This window comes from Monodon monoceros, unplaced genomic scaffold (assembly GCF_005190385.1).
Source record: "Monodon monoceros isolate NGI ecotype Baffin Bay Population unplaced genomic scaffold, NGI_Narwhal_1 Super_Scaffold_20, whole genome shotgun sequence".
NCBI classification, from domain to species: domain Eukaryota; kingdom Metazoa; phylum Chordata; class Mammalia; order Artiodactyla; family Monodontidae; genus Monodon; species Monodon monoceros.
The window spans coordinates 17174653-17197364 of NW_021703777.1; the positions used below are offsets into that span (position 1 = coordinate 17174653).

The 22712-nt window shown below is 39.8% G+C and overlaps 1 pseudogene; it reads right to left on the reverse strand.

Annotated features, from left to right (window-relative positions):
• Window positions 1-17276: 17276 nt before the first annotated feature.
• The window catches only part of LOC114903062, a 10815-nt pseudogene continuing 5379 nt past the window's right edge, over window positions 17277-22712 (reverse strand).

A 22712-nucleotide genomic window follows, 5' to 3' on the forward strand; every position in this document is an offset into this window, starting at 1 on the left:
AGGACTGCCTCGTCTTTGTGCTCCTTCTACACACTTTGTGGGCACGTCTTGAGGGCGCAAGGCGAGTAAGATGCAGCTGTTCGAGGGAGTCTCCGTCAGCTGAGCTGTGTGAAGAAGAATAAAGGGCACGCCCCAAACGGAGGCGCCTTCAGGAAACTTCCCAGGGTCAACTTGAAAAAAAACGCGCAAGGGACGACCAGTGAGCTTATTCAGTGTCCTGCTGGGGACTGTGGCGTGGGAGACAGCCTCTCAGATAGCTCAGAAGAGTTGTCTTGGGAGGCCAATAGATATGTGATTTGGAGGAGGGAGGTCCATGTAATCCAGCGTGTTATCTCCTAGAAGGTTATTGCTAGTCCCGAGGAACAGGTATCTTAAGTGAATGATTTTCGTGCATGGGAAGGTGTGAGAATCCAGGTTCATAAAAAAGTTTCTCTTGAAATATTTCTCACTATCTAAGGGCCTGTTTTCCCAGAGCACGGAGTGCCACTTTCCTGGTCTTCACCCTGAATTCCTTTCAGGATGCACTGTAGGTCAGCGACTGCAGTGGCCAGTGACTCAGTCCTTGCAGAATTGGATGGTGGGCAACATCCTTCACTTTACACCAGGCTCCTATGCCAGCTGCTGCTGAAGGGTGAGTAGGATTTCTGATGGTGGTCTATAGGACATGGGGAGAGAACTTTGCAAGGAGGAGAAGGGGGCAGGGAAAAATCTCTGAAACATGGATGCATTTGATGTGTTTTAAGAGTGGACCAGAGTGTAGAGAGGGAGGATGAAGTATTTGCCAGTTTACTCTTAAACTCTGTTATGGATGCTGAATTTTATTAAAATGGCTCTACCGAACAGACCACTCTTCTTCCTTGCTGCTCAGTCTTTTTAATGGCTTTTTAATGGCTCCTTTCCCTCAGTATATACCTTAAGGGTCAGTGCTCCCAAAAAGTTTGTCCGAAGCCTTTCCTTTCACTCCACCCACTCATCTACACCATGGCTTTTAACTTCTATTTATATAAGGACCACTTCTAGATTATGAATCAGGATGGCTCCCAGTAAACTCCAGACTTGGGCACACAACTGCCTTCTAGACCTCTGCCTCCATTAGGATATCTCACAATTATCTCAGACTCAACTTGTCCCAGACTCATCCTGTCATCCTTTTTCCTTAAAGGTACTCTTTTTTCTGTCTTTGTGTGTATCACTGAAGGACCCAGATCTAATCATCAGACTACAGAAACCTTCCCCTTCTCCTACACCTTACCATTACATGACTAAAGGCCTATTTACCACCTTTTTACCCAATAAGTATATCATATGTGCCTTTCAACAAAAAATAACAAGGCATACTAAAAGGCAAAAAACACAGTTTGAAGAGACAGAGCAAGCATTAGAACCAGACTTTGATATTGCAGTGATGTTGACATTATCAGGAATTTAAAATAACTATGATTAATATGCTGAGGGTGCTAATGGAAAAAATAGACAATATGTAAGAACAGATGGATAATGTAAGCAGAAAGATGGAAATTCTAAGAAAGAAACAAAAAGAAATGCTAGAAATTAAAATCACTGAAATGGAAATGAAGAATGCCTTTGGTGGGCTTTTTTTTTTTTTTTTTTTGCGGTATGCGGGCCTCTCACTGTTGTGGCCTCTCCCGTTGTGGAGCACAGACTCTGGACGCGCAGGCTCAGCGGCCATGGCTCACGGGCCCAGCCACTCCGCGGCATGTGGGATCTTCCCAGACTGGGGCATGAACCCGTGTCCCCTGCATTGGCAGGCGGACTCTCAACCACTGCGCCACCAGGGAAGCTCTTTGTTAAAAAAATATATATATATTATTTATTTATTTATTTTGGCTGCATTGAGTCTTTGTTGCTGCACACAGGCTTTTCCCTAGTTGCGGCAAGCGGGGGCTACTCTTCATTCCAGTGCATGGGCTTCTCATTGCAGTGGCTTCTCTTGCGGATCACGGGCTCTAGGCACACAGTCTTCAGCAGTTGTGGCACGCGGGCTCAGTAGTTGTGGCTCGTGGGCTCTAGAGTGCAGGCTCAGTAGTTGTGGTGCAAGGGCTTAGTTGCTCCGCAGCATGTGGCATCTTCCCAGACGAGGGATCGAACCCATGTCCCGTACATTGGCAGGCGGATTCTTAACCACTGAGCCACCAGGGAAGTGCCAGTGGGTTTATTTGTAGATTGTACATAGCTGAGGAAAAGATCTATGAGGTTGAAGATATGTCAGTAGAAACTTACTAAACTGAAAAGCAAACAGAAAAAAAAACTGAAATAAATGGAAAAGAATATCTAGGAGCTATGGGATAACTACAAAAGGCATAACATATACATAATGAGAATGCCAGAAGAAGGAAGAGAAAGAAACAGGAGCAATATTTAGAGCAATAATGATTGAGAATTTCCTCAAGTTAATGTCAGACACTGAACCACAGATTAAAGAAGCTCAGAGATCACCAAGGAGGCTAATGCCAAAAAACAAAACAAAAATAAACAAATGAAAAAACTACACCTAGGCATACCATATTCAAATGACAGAAAATCAAAGATGAATAAATCTTGAAAGAAGCCAGAGGGAAAAAAGCACCTTACCAAAAGAGGAGCAAAGATAAGAATTACAACCAATTTCTCCTCAGAAATCACCTATGCAAAAACATAGTGAAGTGAAGTATATAAGTGTTGAGGGAAAAAACCTTCCAATCTAGAATTCTGTGTCCTGTGACTTTATCCTTTAAAAGTGAAGGAGAGATAAAGACTTTCTTAGACAGAGAACCATTGAGGAAATTTGTTGCCAGAAGACCTGTCTCACAAGAAGTGTTAAAAGAAGTTCTTCAGAGAGAAGGAAAGTGAGTCAGGTCAGAAACTCAGATCCAAATAGAGAAAGGAAGGGCAATAGGGAATGAATAAGTGAAGGTAGAATAAAAACTTTTATTTTTCTTTATTGATTTAACAGATAACAGTTTGTTCAAAATAATAATAGTGGGACTTCCCTGGTGGTCCAGTGGTTAAGAATCTGCCTTCCAATGCAGGGGACACGGGTTCGATCCCTGGACAGGGAACTAAGATCCCACATGCTGCAGGGCAGCTAAGCCCGTGTGCCACAACTAGAGAGCCTGTGAGCCTCAACTACTGAGCCCACATGCCACAACTGGAGAGCCTGTGTGCTGCAGCTACTGAGCCCCCACACTCTGGAGCCCATGCGCCACAACTAGAAAGAAGCCCGTTCACCGCAATGAAGAGCCTGCGTGCTGCAATGCAAGATCCTGCATGCCGCAACTAAGACCCAACGCAGCCGAATAAATAAATAGTTGAAAATAACCTAGCTCCAATTCCATCTTCTCATTAAAAAAAGTAATAACAGCAAGAACATTTGATGATTATAGTTATGTATAATTGAAGTGGATGACAGCAATGATACAAGGGATTAGAGGGCGGAATTAGGATTATTTTGTTATTGTAAAGTATTAGTACTACCAAAGAATCCATATAGTGCTATTTGAAGGTGAACTTGGATTAGCTGTAAATATGTATTGCAAACTCTAGGGCAACCACTAAATTTTTTTTTTTTTCGGTATGCGGGCCTCTCACTGTTGTGGCCTCTCACGTTGCGGAGCACAGGCTCCGGACGTCAGGCTCAGCGGCCATGGCTCACGGGCCTAGCCGTTCCACGGCATGTGGGATCTTCCCGGACCGGGGCACGAACCCGTGTCCCCTGCATCGGCAGGCGGACTCTCAACCACTGCGCCACCAGGGAAGCCCCCTAAATTTTTTTTAAAAAGTATATGGGAACATATGTATATGTATAACTGATTCACTTTGTTATAAAGCAGAAACTAACACACCATTGTAAAGCAATTATACTCCAATAAAGATGTAAATAAATAAAGAAGTATAGCTGATATGCTGAGAAAGAAGGAAACATGGAATCATGTAATATACTGCATTAACACCAGAGAAGGTAGAAAAGGAGAAGACAAAAACGGCAACAAAGAAGAAGGACAACGAATAGGAAACAATAACAAATATGATAGATAGTAATCCACCTATATCAGTAATCACTTTAAATGTCAATAGTCTAGATGCACCAATTAAAAGATAGAGACTGTCAGTATGAATCAAAAAACAAGTCCCAAATATATTTTATATGCAAAAAACCAACTTTAAATATAAAGACACATATAGGTTAAAAGTAAAAAGATGGAGAAAGATATAACATGCTAACACTACTCCAAAGAAAGCTAGAGTAGCTGTATTAATTTCAGACAGCAGATTCAAAGCAAGAAATATTATGAGGTATAAAGAGAGGCATTACATAATGATAAGGGGGTAAAAATGTAAAAATTCTCAGCAAAATATTATCAGATTGAATCCAGTAATTAATAAAAAGAGTTATATGGCACAACCAAGGGATTTATCTCAGGTATGCAGCCTGTTTCAACATTTGAGAATCAACTAATGTAATTCATTTCATTAACAGGCTAAAGAAGAAAAATCACACAATCATATTAATAGATGCAGAAAAAACATTTGACAAAATCCGACACCCCTTCATGACAACTCTAAGGAAACTAGGAATAGGGGGGAAAGTTCTCAACTTGATAAAGAACATCTACAACAAATCTACAGCTAACAATGTACTTAATGATAAGAAAGTATTTAGAAGCTTTCCTACTAAAATCAGGCACAAGGCAAGGCTATCCCCCCTCACCACTCCCTCTCAGTATCATACTGGAAGTCCTAGCTAACACAATAAGACAAGAACAGAAAATAAAAGATATACTGATTGGCAAGGAAGAAATAAAGCTGTCTTTGTTCACAGATGACATGACTGTCTAAGAATCCACAAAAAACTTGTGGAACTAATAAGCGACTATAGCAAGGTTGAAGGATACAAGGTGGTATACAAAAGTCAGTTGCTTTTCCTTACCAGCAATGAACAAGTGGAACTTGAAATTAAAAACAATACAATTTACATTAGCATGGGAAAAATGAAATACTTAGATATAAATTTAACAAAATATGTACCAGATCTATGAGGAAAAACTGTAAAACTGATGAAAGAAACCAAACAAGAACAAAATAAATGGAGAGATAGTCCAGATCATGGATAGGAAGACTTATTTATTTATTTGGATGTGCCGGGTCTTTAGTAGCTTCACACGGGATCTTTGTTGTGGTGTGCGGGATCTAGTTCCCTAACCAGGGATTGAACCCAGGCCCCCTGCGTTGGGAGCACGGAGTCTTAACCACTGGACTGCCAGGGAAGTCCCTGGTTAGGAAGACTTGATATTGTCAAGATGTCATTTCTCTCCCTCTTGATCTGTAGATTCAACCCAATTCCAATCAAAATCCCAGCACGATATTTTTGTGGTTATTGACAAACTGACTCTAAAGTTTGTACGGAGAGGCAAAAGACCCAGATTAGTCAACTCAATATTGAAGGAAAAGAGGAAAGTTGGAGGACTGCCACCCCCCAACCTCAAGACTTAACTATAAAGCTATAATAAGACAGTGTGGTATTGGCAAAAGAATAGACACATCAGTGAAACAATAGAGAGCCCAGACATAGACCCACATAAATAAAGTCAATGATCTTTGACAACATAGCAAAGAAAATACAATGGAGAAAATACAGTATTTTCAAAAATGGTACTGTAGGGCTTCCCTGGTGGCGCAGTGGTTGAGAGTCCGCCTGCTGATGCAGGGGACACGGGTTCGTGCCCTGGTCCAGGAAGATCCCACGTGCCGTGCCATGGCCGCTGAGCCTGCACGGCTGGAACCTGTGCTCCGCAACGGGAGAGGCCACAATAGTGAGAGGCCTGCGTACTGCAAAAAAAAAAAAAAAAAAAAAAATGGTACTGTAACAACCGGACATTCACATGCAGAAAAATGAATCTAGACACAGACCTCACAAAAATTAAGTCATAATGGATCATAGACCTGAATGTAAAATGCAAAATTATAAAACTCCTAGAAGATAACATAGGAGAAAATCTAGATGACCTTTGGTATGGTGATGACTCTTAAAATACAATACCAAACGCATGATCTATAAAAGGAATAATTGATAAGCTGGACTTCATTAATATAAAACAACATTTCTATTCTGTGAAAGACACTGTCAAGAGAATAGGGGAAGCCACAGATTTGGATAAAATATTAACAAAGCATATCTGATCAAGGGCCATTTTCAAAATATACAAATAACAATAAGAAAACAAAAAACCCAATTAAAAATGGGGTGAAAGATCTGAACATATTGCTCATTAAAGAAGCATATGGCAACTAAGCATATGAAAAGGTATTCAACATCATATGTCATTTGGGAATTGCAAATTAAAGCAATAAGATACTACTACACACCTGTTAGAATGGCCAAAATCCAAAACACTGACATCACCAAATGCAACAGGTATTCTTATTCATTGTTGGCGGGAATGCATAATGATAGAGCCACTGTGGAAGACAGTTTGGTGATTTCCTACAAAACTAAACATATTCTTACCATGTGATCTAGCAATCCTGTTCCGTGGTATTTACCCAAAAGTTGAAAACTCATGTCCACACAAGTTTTATAGCAGCTTTACTCATAATTGCCAAAACTTGGAAGCAACTAAGATATCCTTCAGTAGGTGAATGGATAAACTGTGGTTCAGCTAGACAATGTAATATTATTGAGCACTAATAAGGAATGAGCTATTAAACCCTGAAAAGACATGGAGGAATCTTAGATGCATATTACTAAGTGAAAGAAGCCAATCCGAAAAGGCTACATACTGTGTGATTCCAACTATACATTTAACATTCTGGAAAAGAAACCTATGGAGACAGTAGAAAAATCAGTGATTGCCAGGGGTTAGTGGGGAGGGAGGGCTGAATAGGTGGAACAGAGAACATTTTTAAGGCAATGAAACTATTCTGTTATGATACTACATGGTAGATATATATCATTATACATTTGCCGAAACCTGTGGAATGTACAACACCAAGAGTGAACCTTAACATAGGAGTTTGGGTGATAATGATGTGTCAAAGTAGTTCATCAATGTAGCAAATGTACCAGTATTGTGGGGAACGTTGATAGTGGGAGAGGTTGTGTGTGTGCGGTAGGGAGGAGGAGGTATGTGGGAACTCTGTATTTCTACTCAGTTTTGCTGTGAACCTAAAACTGTTCTAAAAAATAAAGTGTATTAAAAAATAATAGGGCTTCCCTGGTGGCGCAGTGGCTGAGAGTCCACCTGCCGATGCAGGGGACACGGGTTCGTGCCCTGGTCCGGGAAGATCCCACATACCGCGGAGCGGCTGGGCCCGTGAGCCGTGGCTGCTGAGCCTGCGCGTCCGGAGCCTGTGCTCTGCAACGGGAGAGGCCACAACAGTGAGAGGCCCGCGGACCGCAAAAAAAAAAAATAATAATAATAATAGACAGGAATTAGAAGTAGATGTTTAAGTCTCATCTACTTGCTATGAGAAGACAAAATTGATACAAGGTGAAATCAGAGGCCCTCAGTCTCATTAGAGAATTTGCTAGTGTGGACTAAATTAGAAATAGCCTGAGCAGGTAGGAGATACAGGTGATCTTTCCAGATACAGATCACAAAATGGGTATAGCAGCAAAATATAGAAGTATTGGGGAATCTCAACCTCCTGGCAGCATTTGGAAGCAGGCCCTTTGTTAAATTCTTGACCTACTGTGCTCTCCATTTCATTGAATAGAAGAGAGGAAACAATGAATGACACTGTTAACTTGTACTTAATTCTAACTCTTAAGATAATTCAGCTTATTTTTAAATTTTATTTATTTATTTTTATTTCTGAGATATGCGATTTAAAGTAATAACTAGAATTATGACTTATAATAATATACCAGAACATGTAAGATTTTTAGGAATTTCATCTAATGTCTGAAACATTTATATTTAAATTTATTTTAAATTCAGCTCATTTTGAACTGAAGGGCTTATTAGGTGAAAATGACCTGTCATTTTAGACTTTGTAACATGCAAGTAAGTGTACACTAGACATAGTCAAACAGGCTTCAAAATGTTGAAGCATATTTCATAGAGCTCACAAGAAATACAGATAAGTATTGAATGAATTGAAGGAAGAGTTCATGAAGCCATAAATGTCTGCTACATTTTGAGGGGAACTTTTTTTGTTTTTTGTTTTACCAGCTTCAGTTGACATTGCTTGGGTACATATTCCATTAGAGAGGTAGAGATAGCCCTTGCTATGGCCTCTCTGAATTGGAACAGGAAACTGAACTGCCACAGATGGGTTAAACACAAGGGAGCCAGAAGTGGTTGGTACCAAATCTATTAAATACTGAGGCTCGAAATCTACCCATCAAATCCTTTCTCTTGGGAAAGCACACATACACATAGCATACAAAGCAGATGGACACCTAGTTTGCAGCTGCAAATCTGAATTGTGTTGTGTGGTTTTTCCTGTTATTTTTCAAGACGAACACATATCACAGAATTAGGGGGTCAGAGACTCCTTGGGTGGTGCTACGATCCCAAAGAAGTAAATTTTCCTTATGTTTTTTTGTAGGTAATGTATTATAAGTTATCCATTATTGTAAGTAACCTGAACATATCTTTTCCTGATTGGAACTATGGAGACTCTGGAAAACCTGACAGGCTGGAGAAGTACAGGCATACCTCATTTTATTGTGCTTCACTTTATTGCATTTCACAGATATTGAATTTTTAAAAATTGAAGGTTTGTGGCAACCTTGTGTTGTCAGTTGATGGTTAGCATTTTTTAGTGATAAAGTTAGGTATGTACTTTTTTAAGACATAATGCTATTGTACACTTAATAGACTACAGTGTAGTATAAACATAACTTTTATATGCACTGGGAAACCAAAAAAAAAAAAAAAAACCTCATGTGACTCACTTTATTGCCACATTCACTTTATTGCAGTGGTCTGGAACCAAACCTGCAATATCTCTGAGGTATGCCTGTACAAGGGATAGTTTCATGATTAAATGTAACAGGAAGTTAAAATGGAACTTTTCATTTTGTCTCAGTTTTGGCTAAAAACTCCAAGGCCAAGCAATATAGGTGCCAAAATTACCCTCACATTCTAAAGCAAGGTACTAGAGTACCTTACGTAGGACATGCTCAGAGACATCTTCTGTCAGCATTAGCTCATCTCCTATCTCTCAGCTATATAAGGGAGGGCAAAGAATCCATGGGGAAGGGCAGAAATGGTTTGGAGGGAGAATTTCTTTGGAGAGAGTTGTCAGTGTGCTGTATATGCCCCTCCTACTTCCTGGTAAGTATGTTGGGAGCACTTCCCCCTCATCTGAAGCCAAGAGAAGAAAAACACTCAAAAAGCTTGAAGTATTTTCTCTGAAACGTGGAAGATGCAAGGTCTGTTATCTGAAATAAATTTAAAAAATTTAAGGCTGGTGGCAGAATGAAGTAGAGCAGAGTTTAGTGGGGACAAGGACACAAGTGTGTTTCCCACGGACCAAAGGTGGAAACTGCAAAGTGATACAATTGTAGATTATTTTAAAAGGAACTTCATCACAGAAATCCATCTGGAGAGGTAAGGTGACCCTTGTGGAAGCAAAGGGTTGAAGGCAGAGTCTTACTTGTCCAGTTGTAGAAAGAATCATCCCTATAAAGGAGTTGCAGGTAGGAGATCCCTACTGGGTCAGAGGATTCTTTGTGAAACCCACAGAAATTCCCCACTCAAGAAGGAATTCAGTATCTAAAAGATGCTGCACCCAAAGGACACCAATATCAGATTGCAACAGTATTGGTTGTATAAAATGTAGTCTTTTCCTCTAAATTTCTCCTCTTTTCCAGGCTGGACAATTGAGGGGACTTGAAGCAGTAGCTAGCAAGAGGTGGGAGGAGATGGAACACAGAAGGCAGAAGTAAGTCCCTCACTCCTTCTCTACTGCGGACTTAATTTCCTGTAGCAGTAATGGCAGTCAAGCCAGTGGCGGTGTCCTCTGTCCGGGGGTGGAATTGATGGTTCAGTCTGCGGCATCTTGAACCTGAGGTCAAGGAAAATGGTGATCAGATCAGTTCTGCTGCCTGGGTTTGGACATAATTTCAAGCTATAAATCTCTGAAAGTGTTTTCTAGTCCTCTTGATAGTTCTAGGACTTACCCAATAATAAATTCCTTATCTTTATAAATTAGCCAGAATTGATTCCTGTGACTTGCAATGAAGTCAGTCAAAAGCAGTATCAGGAATTTTGCAAGAAAACAGACCATCAGGGAAATGGGTCAGTCTGGGATTAATTATCTGACCTGTTGAGGCTGAAAGCAGTGAAAATCCAGTTGATTTTAAGGAGTAGATTATCTCTAGGTATGCAGGGGTGGAACAGTTAATAGAAAATCAACTCTGATTTACTGGAAATAAGTAAGAAAGTATTAAAGGCAAAGCCTTAGGGACCACAAGATTTTTGCTGTAGAAGAGTGTTAAAGTACATGAGTCATTCAAAGCCTGTGGCGGGTAGATGGTTGCTTCTGAAAGTGCTGGACATTTTAATGAAAGAGAATGGTAAATTCTGCTGCTCAATGATGTCAAGGCTCTAGTTCAACTTCTCTGCCAGTCTCATCTTTCCCATCATGGTTGCAAGATGGCTCCTGCAGCTCTAGACTGTCATGTCCTTACATGAGAGTATCCAAAGGCGGGAAGGAAAGGGTCTTTTCTCCACTCCCCCCTTTTATTCTTTTTAAAAAATTGAAGTATAGGGAATTCCCTGGTGGTCCAGTGGTTAGGGCTCTGTGCTTCCACTTCAGGGGACAAGGGTTCCATCCCTGGTTGGGGAACTAAGATCCTGCAAGCTGCGTGGCATGGCCTAAATAAATAAAAATAAAAATTGAAGTATAGGTGATTTACAATGTTGTGTTAGCTTCTGGTATACAGCAAAGTGATTCAGTTATACATATATATACATATTATTTTTTGTATTCTTTTCCATTATGGTTTATTACAGGATATTGAATATAGTTCCCTGTGCTATACAGTAGGTCCTTGTTGATTATTTTACATATAGTAGTTTGTATCTGCTATTTCAAACTCCTACTTTATCTCTTCCCCACACCCTTTCTCCTTTGGTAACCATAAGTTTGTTTTCTATGTCTGTGTTTCTGTTTCATAAATAAGTTCATTTGTGTCATATTTTAGATTCCACACATAAGTGATATCATATGGTATTTGTCTTTCTCTTTCTGGCTTACTTCACTTAATATGATAATCTCTAAGTCCATCCATGTTGTTGCAAATGGCATTATTTCATTCTTTTTTATGGCTAAGTAGTACTCCATTGTATATATGTACCACATGTTTTTTATCCATTCATCTTGATGGACATTTAGGTTGTTTCATGTCTTGACTATTGTAAATAGTGCTGCTATGAACATAGAGATACATGTATCCTTTCGAATTAGAGATTTCTCTGGACATATGCCCAGGAGCGGGATTGGTGGGTCACATGGTAGTTCTATTTTTAGTTTTCTGGGGAACCTCCATACTGTTTTCCATAGTGGCTGTACCAATTTACATTCCCACCAACAGTGTAGGAGGGTTCCCTTTTCTCCACATGGAAAGGGTCTTTTCTTTACCCTACCCTTCCTCTTTTTTTAAATCAAAAGGGAAATCACTCCCCTAGCAGATTTCCCCTTATGTCTCATTCACCAGAATGAAGTCGTATGTCTACCCCAAGTCAGTCACTAGCAAAGAGGAATGGGATTAGACCAGTCATAGTTTCACTTCTGGAGCTGAGGGAGAGTCCCACCTTGCCTGAGCTCATTATTGCCTGTTTCCTGAATAAAATTGGGGTTCTGTTTATAAGGGAGAAGAGAGGAATGGCTAATGAGTCAGCATCCAGTGTGGGCAACACCATCTTTGGGTAGCTCTCACCTGTTTATAGTATGACCTAAAAAACTGCCCTCTTTGAGTAGAACCTAGAGCAGAAGTTGTTCAGCTGGTGTAGCCTGCTATGAAAGCAACTCTGATGCTTTCCTTTTATGGACTGAATGGCTTTTAAGGGACCATAGCAGGACATTGTATGGAGCCTGTGGCAACTCCAATGGTAGAATCTTGGTGGAGAACCTAAAGTTTTAGAGCAAAGTCATACTCTCTTCAGTCCTGGTTATGATTAAAAATGCCTGACTGTGGTGACCATGGTGATCACTAAGTGATCGTGCTATCTGAATTTCTCACCATGAACTGGGTGTTACTGGATCCACAAAATTATAAGGCTGGATGTACCCAGGAGGATAGCCTTACTAAAGGAAGTGATGTATATTGGACTAGACCCAAGCAAATCCGGAAGGCATGGTAAATTGCCTGAGCAGTTTGACTTAGACTCCTACTGCACTTCCACCCCTTGGGGAGATTCCCTGTGATCAGTTCATAGAGGAGGAAGAGAATTTCAGCTTGGTTATAATGCTCTGCACGATATTCTGCCAGTTGGTAGAGGTAGACTCGGGAAATCTTGCCAGAGTACAGAACTTCAAGCATTATATCACTGTGAGTCCTCTGATAGGAATGAAATGATCTGAGCTACAAATCTACATTGATTAATAGGTAGTAATTAATTAATGATTTGGTCAGATGATGAGGGACTTTGAAAGAATAAGGTGGTAGGATTGGTAATAAGGAAGTCTGGAAAAGAGATATGTGGATGGACCTTCCATAACAGGCACTGAGTGTGAGGAAATTTATATTCCATGTGAATCTTGCCAAAAGGTCTGATTTTGAAAGAGATTGTCAATGATCAGGTGAAAAAGGTGATGCATCCTGGGGATATTGTTCAGCAGGCAACACTTTCTCTAGAGTCTTTGGAGTTTCACAAGACCTTTTGGCTTAAATAACATTTGTATTAACAGAGAATGGATTTCTTTTTAACAAAGATCAGAAGACATTCTAGTAACACTTGTGAGTATATACATGTCTCCATATTGCTGAGGAGAGCAAAATGATATTCTTGGAAAGATTCTTAATTTAATACTTTATCAAATCAGGTTTTTAAAAGTAGCTTATGATGTGGAATTTATTTCTCTTTTCAAAGCTGCAAGAAGGGACGTCTCTTTCATTTCTTTCTCAGACTCCTTTGGTTAATAATGAAGACTTTTATTTTTAAGGTCAGGTTGTGAAATTTTATTAGTTATATTAACAGCAGGCCTATAGGACAGAATTTTGTTGATAGAAATGGAGAAAAGGATAAAAATGTTATTTAATAATAAAATAAGGATATAGCTTTTCTTCTTTATTATTAAATGCCTTATATACTTATAATTTCTTTCTATAAAGACCTTGAAACTTCAGAGAAGACAAATGGTCTATCCCTGGGTTTAAGTGATAGAATAAGAGCATTCTGGTTTAATCGCATTCCAGAGAGGAAATATTTAAGGTTTTTATATAGCTCAATATTTGTCAGCAATGGATATGATTGACTAAAGAATATACAGACATAGCCAGCATTTACTGGTATATTATTCAGAATAGGTATGTTACTCAGACTGTATATGGTGTATTGAGTTTAAGAATACTTAGCGATATGTAATTAGGAATAAAGAGGACGTGATGGTAGGGGAGAAGGGGGTGTGCTAGCTGGATTCAACTAGCAGAGGGACTGAACTTTGTGATGCTTCAGAGAGCAGAACTGGGGAGGCAAACCCTAGCTTTAACCATAAGGGAAAAATTGGCCTGCTCTCTGCAAAGCACTGGCAGAATATGAAAAATGGCCTTGCCCTCAAGAAGCTATAGTCTAGTGAAACTGTTGAAGAATCAGATGAAATAATGCACATGAAAGTACTTTAAAAAAATGTCAGCTATGATACAGGTGAAAGTTGTTATTCTCTCTCTGAATTCTTCTCAAAGAAAATAGATGGAAAAATGTTAAAAAAAACACAAACACCTGAGGGCATTGTGGTATTTAATAAACAATGACAGTCCAAGATGTTTGAAGACAGTTAATTTATCTTAAAATGCATTTTTTTTCTTCCTAGAAGAATATACTGTGATTTTATTTGCTTCTAAATTCAGGTATTACTCGCCCTATTAACTGGCATTCTTAAAGATTTGTAATAATTTTAGATCAAAATATCATTACAAAAATAGACCTGTGTATGTAAATATGTTAGAGAATGAAAACCTTTAAATAATATGTTTTTTGTTTGTTTTGTTTTTTCCTTTGGAGGGGTCAAGTTCCATTCCAGTTTTGTTTCAGTGGCTTGATACCCTAGAAATACTATAACTTGTGTTGCCCCTAGTATTTTAAAGAGTAACATTCTGGAGAGGGATGGATTGGGAGTTTGCGACTAGCAGATGCAAACTATTATACATAGAATGGATAAACGACAAGGTCCTATTGTATAGCACAGGGAATATATTCAATATCCTGTAATAAACCATAATGGAAAAAGAAAAGAAAATTAAAAATTAACATTAAAAAATAACAAATAAATATTAGAGCCCTGAGGAAAAGCAGGAAAAGCAGACAGTTGTCAGTAGTTTGCAGACTATTTTTATGTCTCTAAAGTACAGTTTTTAAATGGACGTTTTCTGCATATTAGCAAATGAATTATTGTTACAAGATTTTTATTGTTTCTGGAGTATCAAATAAAGACGCAGCATTCATTTCTTATTTTAAGAGAGAGATGTTTGGGTAACTTAGACAGGTGTACATTTTGAAGAATTATACTATACTTACGTTTACTAGGAATTTCGGTTGGGGGCCTGGATGAGGAAAAAGGCCTCTGCTGCTAAAGGAATGATAAAGGTTAAGCTTTAAACCCCATACACATCACCCTGGGTTTTCACTGATTTTATAAATAATCCCAGTAGTCTTGTTAAGAATAATGAGATTTTTTTGTTTTTCAAATTATAGAACCAGACATGGAAAAACAGAAGACTGATAGAGGCAGGGATGGTGACTGCAGGAGTAATTGGAGAGAGGGAGAGAGGAAACTACTGCCTCACAACTTAGTTAATAATTTATTATTAACTTAGTTATTAATTTTACTAATTAATAGGTTTTATTGATTAATGTTATTAAAATAATGCTCATAATGACTATTCTGAGTTATTAGGATTAGATTTGTGATTATATAGGAAAAAGAGGAGTATAGAAATATTTTGGAAAAATTTCACTCAAAAGGGCTGATACAGGGCTTCCCTGGTGGCGCAGTGGTTGAGAATCCACTTGCCAATGCAGGGGACACAGGTTCGAGCCCTGGTCCGGGAGGATCCCACATGCCACGGGGCAACTAAGCCTGTGCACCACAACTACTGAACCTGTGCTCTAGAGTCCACGAGCCACAACTACTGAGCCTGCGTGCCTAGAGCCCGTGCTCTGCAACAAGAGAAGCCACTGCAATGAGAAGCCCATGCACCGCAATGAAGAGTAGCCCCCGCTTACTGCAACTAGAGAAAGCCCATGTGCAGCAACAAAGACTTACAGCCAAAAATAAAATAGATAAATTAATTAATTTTAAAAAAGGCTAATATAAACTATTTGGACACTTGTGAGGGTAAATTTTGGTATCAGACAACACATATCTATTGAGCATCTCTAACAGACAGAAGGGTGGATTCAAGGATTGTTCTGCCTTCATGGAATTTACAAACATATACTTGAAAAACTAGCAATGGAAACAGCATGTCCTAAGATTGCGATAAAGATACTAAGAGCCAAAGGATATCAGGGAAGGAAAACAGCTTTATGGTTGCCGAGATCTGAGAAGGAGGTGGGTCTCAAGCTGGACCTGGGAAGGATTGAGGAACCCAAGGAGAGGTGGGGAGGGCATGAGGAGAAAGAACCCAGCTGATATAGAGAATAACATGGGAAAGGCTAACCACCTGAGGGGTGCGTCCTATTCCCCACAGTGCCAACAAAGGAAGCCTTTACAGATGGGTTAACTGGCTTCCATTTCTAATTGAAAGAGAATCTTAAATAAGCAGGAATATAAGTTTCTGCTTTGAGATATTACTACCCTCCTCAGCCAAAGTTTCAGAGTTTATCTCCTCTCAGAGTTAGACATGTGGTAAACATTAAAAATAACCTCAAACTGGTGGATTTCAAAAATTATGCTAAACTGAGATCTAGTCTTTGTTACTCTAATCTAAATTATTATCTGTCTGATTCTTAAACTGCCCATTGTAGCATCTATTAGTAAAATAGTTTGAAAACGCTCATTTTGCTTTTCATATAACTCTTATTGTCTGTTATATCTTGCAACTGTAAATAGTTTTACTTACTACATTTATTATAAATACATTGTTCTTTGTCATTTCTAGTGGAATATAGAAAAAGATTACTTAGTGCAAATTACAGATGTTTAACTCTGTTAATCTCTAAACATTATACATTGTGATAATTATCAAAGATGAAAAGGGCAATTATTTAATAAAAGTGGAAATTTGAGAGTATAGATGTATTTTATTTTTAAAAATCTTTATATATATGTGTGTATATATATATATTCACTTATACAGTTTCTGATATCCCAGTACTAGTGATTATAGTTCACAGTAGTAAAGTGGGGCTAAGAGAAATGAACAAATGTTAAAAAGGAAATTATTTAGCAGCTTGTTAAAGAAGAGTAGCTTGTAACTTATTGTAACTTGTGTTACATGTATGATATACGTAACACAAGATTTAAAGATATATGTATCTTGTTACATTTTACATGTTAATAGTGATTTTTCTGTTAAAAAGCTTTTTATTATGGAAAAGTTTAAACGTATACAATAGTAGACAGAGCAGTATAATGAAACCCCATATATTTATCACCCCACCTAAAAAATTATAAACATATAGGCAATCTAGTTTTATTTATGATCCCTTCATTCCCCACTCCCACCTCTCCAGAACTAGTTTTAAACAATGCCCAAACATCTTATGATTCTATTCATAAACACATAAGTGATCATAGTAATAACATAGGAAATACTAATATATTTTATGGATAAAAATGCTGTAATCTCTATAGCTCTTTGATATTGACATGTTAACTGTAAATATCTATTTAAATTCACAGTTATCATTGTTCATCATATCAGATAATGAATTAACCAGACAGGTTCAGATTTAGTCAGCTAGTATTACAAATCGTTCCTGGTGTTGTCAAAAGAGCAGGACTGTCCTAATGCTGTTACTAATAATGAAACAACAATCAGTATAATTTTCATGACAAATTTCACCAAAACCTATGAATAATTTTTGTTTTTTTGTTTCAAGATTTTTCTTAATATTTCTTTATAGATACCCACTTTGCTAAGACTGATTTCTTTTATCTTGTCATCCACTTCCATACATGACATTACTAATACTTTATTCATGGTGTTAGTAAGCTGGGGAAAAATTGGGGACCCTCACTTGATTCTGGGCAAGATCCTTGTGGCCCAGTGGTGTTATAGAGAAGTAGAGCATGTTGAGGTTGTCGTGAGATTTTCGTCTTGGAATAGTCACTGCTCTTGGCTCTCCTGTAGCTTAGGGAAAATTGGGCATCAAAAGAAGGGGTGGTTGGTGTGTTGGAATACTGCTTGCGGAGAACTCAAAAATTCCTACTCCTTCAACATGTAGAAGCAAGGAGGGGGATAAGCCTCAAAGGCAGAGAATCTTGGACCTTACTGCTGGAGCTGTGGAATCCCTGGCATCAGCAGGTTGCCATGCACAAATATTTTCTTCACCCAGGACCTGGAGCTACACCTACCTATGGAGGGAGAACTTCTGTGGCCTTTCCTCACCATGAGTCAGGGTCACTACACCTTAACAGGCCACCTGCGTGTTTTGTTCCCTCCAGTTCCTTGCTTCTGTGCAGTTGGTATGGCAGGAAGGCCTACCCTCAGTTGTGCTTCCCGTATGGTCAGCATCCCTGGAGAGGCCCATCCTGTGCCTTCTCTGTTGCCACCTTTCCAGGTGTGTGGACAGTCAGGTGGTCTTCTCAGTAGGCCGGGGGAAGAAGCAGGCCTCATTCAGGTGTCGACCCCTAAGCCTCCATTCTACCACTGACTACCAGGCCTACATGGGATAGTGTGAAAGACTTGCCCAGCTATTAATAAAGTAGTGCAGCATTTTCCATTTGGCTGCCACTTAGCAGTCCTTGTGGGTATATTCCATGACTGAGAAAAAGGGTAGCTGTGGAGGAGCTATGAGCGCCAGGGTCTAAGGCCGTAAACCCCAACCTGACTCCTAGCTTGGGGAATACTGCTTATGGGAATATTGAGATTGTACAAGATATTTTAGGGCTTACACACTAAGTTACTTTGTGTAGCTTAAAAAATAATGTTTACTTTTTCTTTTCTTTTTTTCTTTAGAAAATCTTTGATGTGCAATAGCTAAGAAGTGAAGCAACTTTATACCTATCTGTATGGATTAGTTTCAGGTTAGCTCCTGACTACTGTTAGGATCCCAGAAAAAGACTGAGTGAAGCCAAGACCTTGGGAAAAGTGTGGACAGAGAGAAACCCTAGAAAAAGGGAGGAAAGGGGGTGCCCATGAAGGGCAGGAGGATCGGGAGTGGGGAGGGACTCCTGGGAAGGAGCAGAATGCAGACAGTCGTAAACAGAACTCAAGGATCTCTGGGGGTGCCTCAGGCAGAGCCCACAACACTCCACCCCTGCTTTTGTCACACCCTGGACTTCCGCTCATGGATTTCTTCTGGAGAATTCTGAAACTCTGCAACTTTAAAATAGAGGTCTAAAAGCAAGGACTCTGACATAGTTATAGTCATTGTCAGTACCCACAGATAATCAAACACTTGGAAAAACAGCTACCTCTACCTAACTCTTAAAACACCACCATGTGTTACAGCCCCGTTTCAGGCACAGTTTTCTGGAAGAGTCTGCTGCCTCCTGGAAGAGCAGAGGCCTTTGCCCACCTGTAGAACTTGTTGTCTGATCTTGATGTCTGACTCATAGGGCCTGCCATTACTCTTCTTGATACAGAAGATCTCTTATGCGGCCAATTTGGTGTGGCTCACAGGCATCCAGGTTGCTGGCTTTGATGTAGTTGGAGTATTTCTGGTAGTGTTCTGGATTCAGATCTTCATTGATAGGCTCCTTCTGTGGGTGTTTTACAGGACTGGACAGCTTGATGTCCAACGTGAAGGCCTTAGGGAGGAGGTACACACCATCTCCCACTCGATACTGGATGCCATTCTTGGTGGCTGAGCTGTAGAGAACCCGGCCATCCAGATCCTTGAGCTGCTCTGTGATCCTGGGAATTTCTTTTTGCCTCATTCCAGCCAGATGAACATAGCTTGTGCAGAGTTTATACTTTTCCTCCATCGGCTGAGTTTTTGGAGGGGACTCAAATCTCACATCGTTTTGATCATACCACAGCTGGTAGAGACAGGACTTCCCATCCCATCATCCTCTGCCATCAGGGCCTCCGAATCCATGCCTCCCTCCAAGGCCCAGTTTTATGACAGAACTTTATAGACCTTCACTTTGCTGTGAGTGTATGAAAAGCTGCATGTCCTCACATTTGTCCACCAGGAACAGCTCCAAGGGGTCTGATGTGGCCCTGAGGACGTTGGGTGTCCTAACACAGAACCAGTGGGTATGCAAGCTCTGCCTTTGCTGCTCTCCTCCCACAGTGCCATGACAGTGGTTTTGAGGAATTATCTGGAATAACAGAGACACAGTTCCCCACTTCCAGGGTTTCTGAGGCAATGTATACTTTCTTACAGTAACTCTTCTTCCCAGCAGTCTTGATGGCTTCTCCAACCCAATAGATCAGATTCTTGTACTTTCTTTTCTCCTGATGCATTTTTTTGGAGTGATGGCATCTCCGGGATATTGCCATTGACATTGTTGTGATCTGCCTCCTTCATGACCATATTGGGACACCTCTCTTGGCAAGCCTGTTTGCTCCATTCCCCACCACAAAATTTAACCGTATCCTTACAGGCTTTACACTTTCCACGTTCGGGCTGTTGACAAATCTTGCAAATGCCACACAGTCGGCGTTTAAAAGCATTCTTCTTGTCTTTGTCATCCTTTTCAATTTGCTCTGTGAAGAAAGTGTCAAAGATCTGGTAGAGCAGCTTGGTAGTGGTGGCTTTAGTGAGGCCTTGGTCCTTCTTCTTGGCAGAATGCCCAATGGTCTGACATCTTTCAGCTTGCCTTTTTCCCAGGATGACCCCTGCCAACTTGATCAGGTCCCTCATGTAGTGGGTCAGGAAGATGGGCTGCTTGTCACTATCCCGAGTCTCATCATAATTCCCTACTTGTTCCACCACAAACTGGGCAGTGAATTGACGTAGGTTGAGCACAGAGGACAAACAGTAACTTCAGTCTTATTGATCCGGTCTTCATAGGCTGAGTCAGGGTTGTTCTGCAGGAACTCAACTACTACCTTACTTGTGTAGGTCTTCTGCATCATGCTGAACATCAGTGCATTCTCTGCTTTGGGATCCATCATAATGTATTTGACAAATGAGTTGCTGAAGCTCATGAGAGCCTTTTCACCTCTGTCAAAGCCAGTGATCCACCATTCACTTATGGGACCAAGAATTGTGCCATTAACACCACTTTCAAGAGATCAGTCATCATTTTATATTGATTTTGCTGAATCAGAAAAGGAGAGTTTGACATTCTTCTTAATTAGGCTGGTGTTGATCGGGCACAGGTAACCACTTTTACAGTACATGCTGAAGCATGTCAGTTTGGTTGGGGAAGAGCCTCTCAAAGCCAGATTCATTGTCTTCAGAGATAGACATTCTCCCATTTGTTAACAACTGTATCTCATCCACTGCATCAGGACGATGCTCTTCATATCCTAGTTCAGTGTCATCCAGGTACTGTCTGCATTGAATGCACCTTGGAGGATGGGTCTTGGAGGACACAACTATTTTGGTTTGAGCAACTTTTTTCTCAGCTGGGTCCTTGGATATAGTTTTGCATCTCTTCTCCTCCCTACTGGCACTTTAATCTTGGACTTTCAGTCTCCAAACTTTTCATCCTTCTCTTTCTAATCGGCAACTTGTGATATTACTCTTTCAGGTTCTTTTCCCTCACGTCTCTGGCAGCTAGAATCTTTGGGTTGTCTTCTGTAACTCTTTTCATCTTTCTTATCTCCTTCATCCTGAATTTTATCTTGAACTCCTTGTTCTGCCTGGCTCCTTAGATTTCTGTTTAGGTGCTTGTTCTTTAGTTTGACCTCTGAATCTCTTCTTTTTCATCTCTTTGTTCTTCTTCCTCCCTGTGTGTTTATGGTTTTACTCTTTCTGGTTCTTCTGCAGGGAGTGGTCTAGCAACTGGTTCTCTGGATGTGACTTTATGTCTCTTTTCCTCCTAGTCTTTTTCTTCTTCATTGATAGAATCATCCAATTTCGGTCTTTCAAGTTCTTCCTCAGATTTCCTTGCGAAATGAGATGTGATGGTGGTCTGACTGGTAGTTTGCCTTATAATCCTGGGCCTAGATGAGACTTCAGACTTTGTTTCTCCATCAGACTTGCATCTTCTAGGTATGCAAAGTTTAGTAACGGGTATGGGACACTTGTTTTCCTCTGCTATTCCCACTCTGCGGTCCTTACCACTTGTTTTCTAGACATCCATTCACTTCCCAACTGAAAGCCTGAGGTCTGTTCTCCAAGGATAAATCTTTATTTAAAGGGATTTGATTTTAGCCAGGTAGCCCTCCACTGATAATTCTTCTTTATGTACTTTATATAAAGTCACACAACTGATTCTTTATTTCTGTTTGCAGAATCATGCAAGGGGTTCAATTTCTCCTTCACACATTCTCTTTCTGTTAAGCTATCTGAAAACACATGGAGTCTGCTCCTGAACTGCAAAGAAAATCATCCTCACCACACTGAGCAGGGATCATTCCTTTTCTTCTTCTTTTTTTTTTTAAAACATCTTTATTGGAGTATAATTGCTTTACAATGGTGTGTTAGTTTCTGCTTTATAACAAAGTGAATCAGTTATACATATACATATATCCCCATATCTCCTCCCTCTTGTGTCTCTCTCCCACCTTCCTTATCCCACCCCTCTAGGTGGTCACAAAGCACCGAGCTGACCTCCCTGTGCTATGTGGCTGCATCCCACTAGCTATCTGTTTTACATTTGGTAAATTTGTTTTACATTTGGTAGTATATATAAGTCCATGACACACTCTCACTTCGTCCCAGCTTACCCTTCACCCTCCCCATGTCCTCAAGTCCATTCTCTATGTCTGTGTTTTTATTCCTGTCCTGTGCCCCTAGGTTCTTCAGAAGCTTTTTTTTTTTTTTTTTAGATTCCATATATATGTGTTCGCATACAGTATTTGTTTTTCTCTTTCTGACTTACTTCACTCTGTATGACAGACTCTAGATCCATCCACCTCACTACAAATAACTCAATTTTGTTTCTTTTTATGGCTGAGTAATATTCCATTGTATACATGTGCCACATCTTCTTTATCCATTCATCTGTTGATGGACACTTCCGTTGCTTCCACATCCTGGCTATAGTAAATAGAGCTGCAATGAACACTGTGGTACATGACTCTTTTTGAATTATGGTTTTCTCAGGGTATATGCCCAGTAGTGGAATTGCTGGGTCATATGGTAGTTCTATTTTTAGTTTTTTAAGGAACCTCTATACTGTTCTCCATAGTGGCTGTATCAATTTACATTCCCACCAACAGTGCAGGAGGGTTCCCTTTTCTCCACATTCTCTCCAGCATTTATTGTTTGTGTGTATATATATATATATATATATATATATATATATTTTTT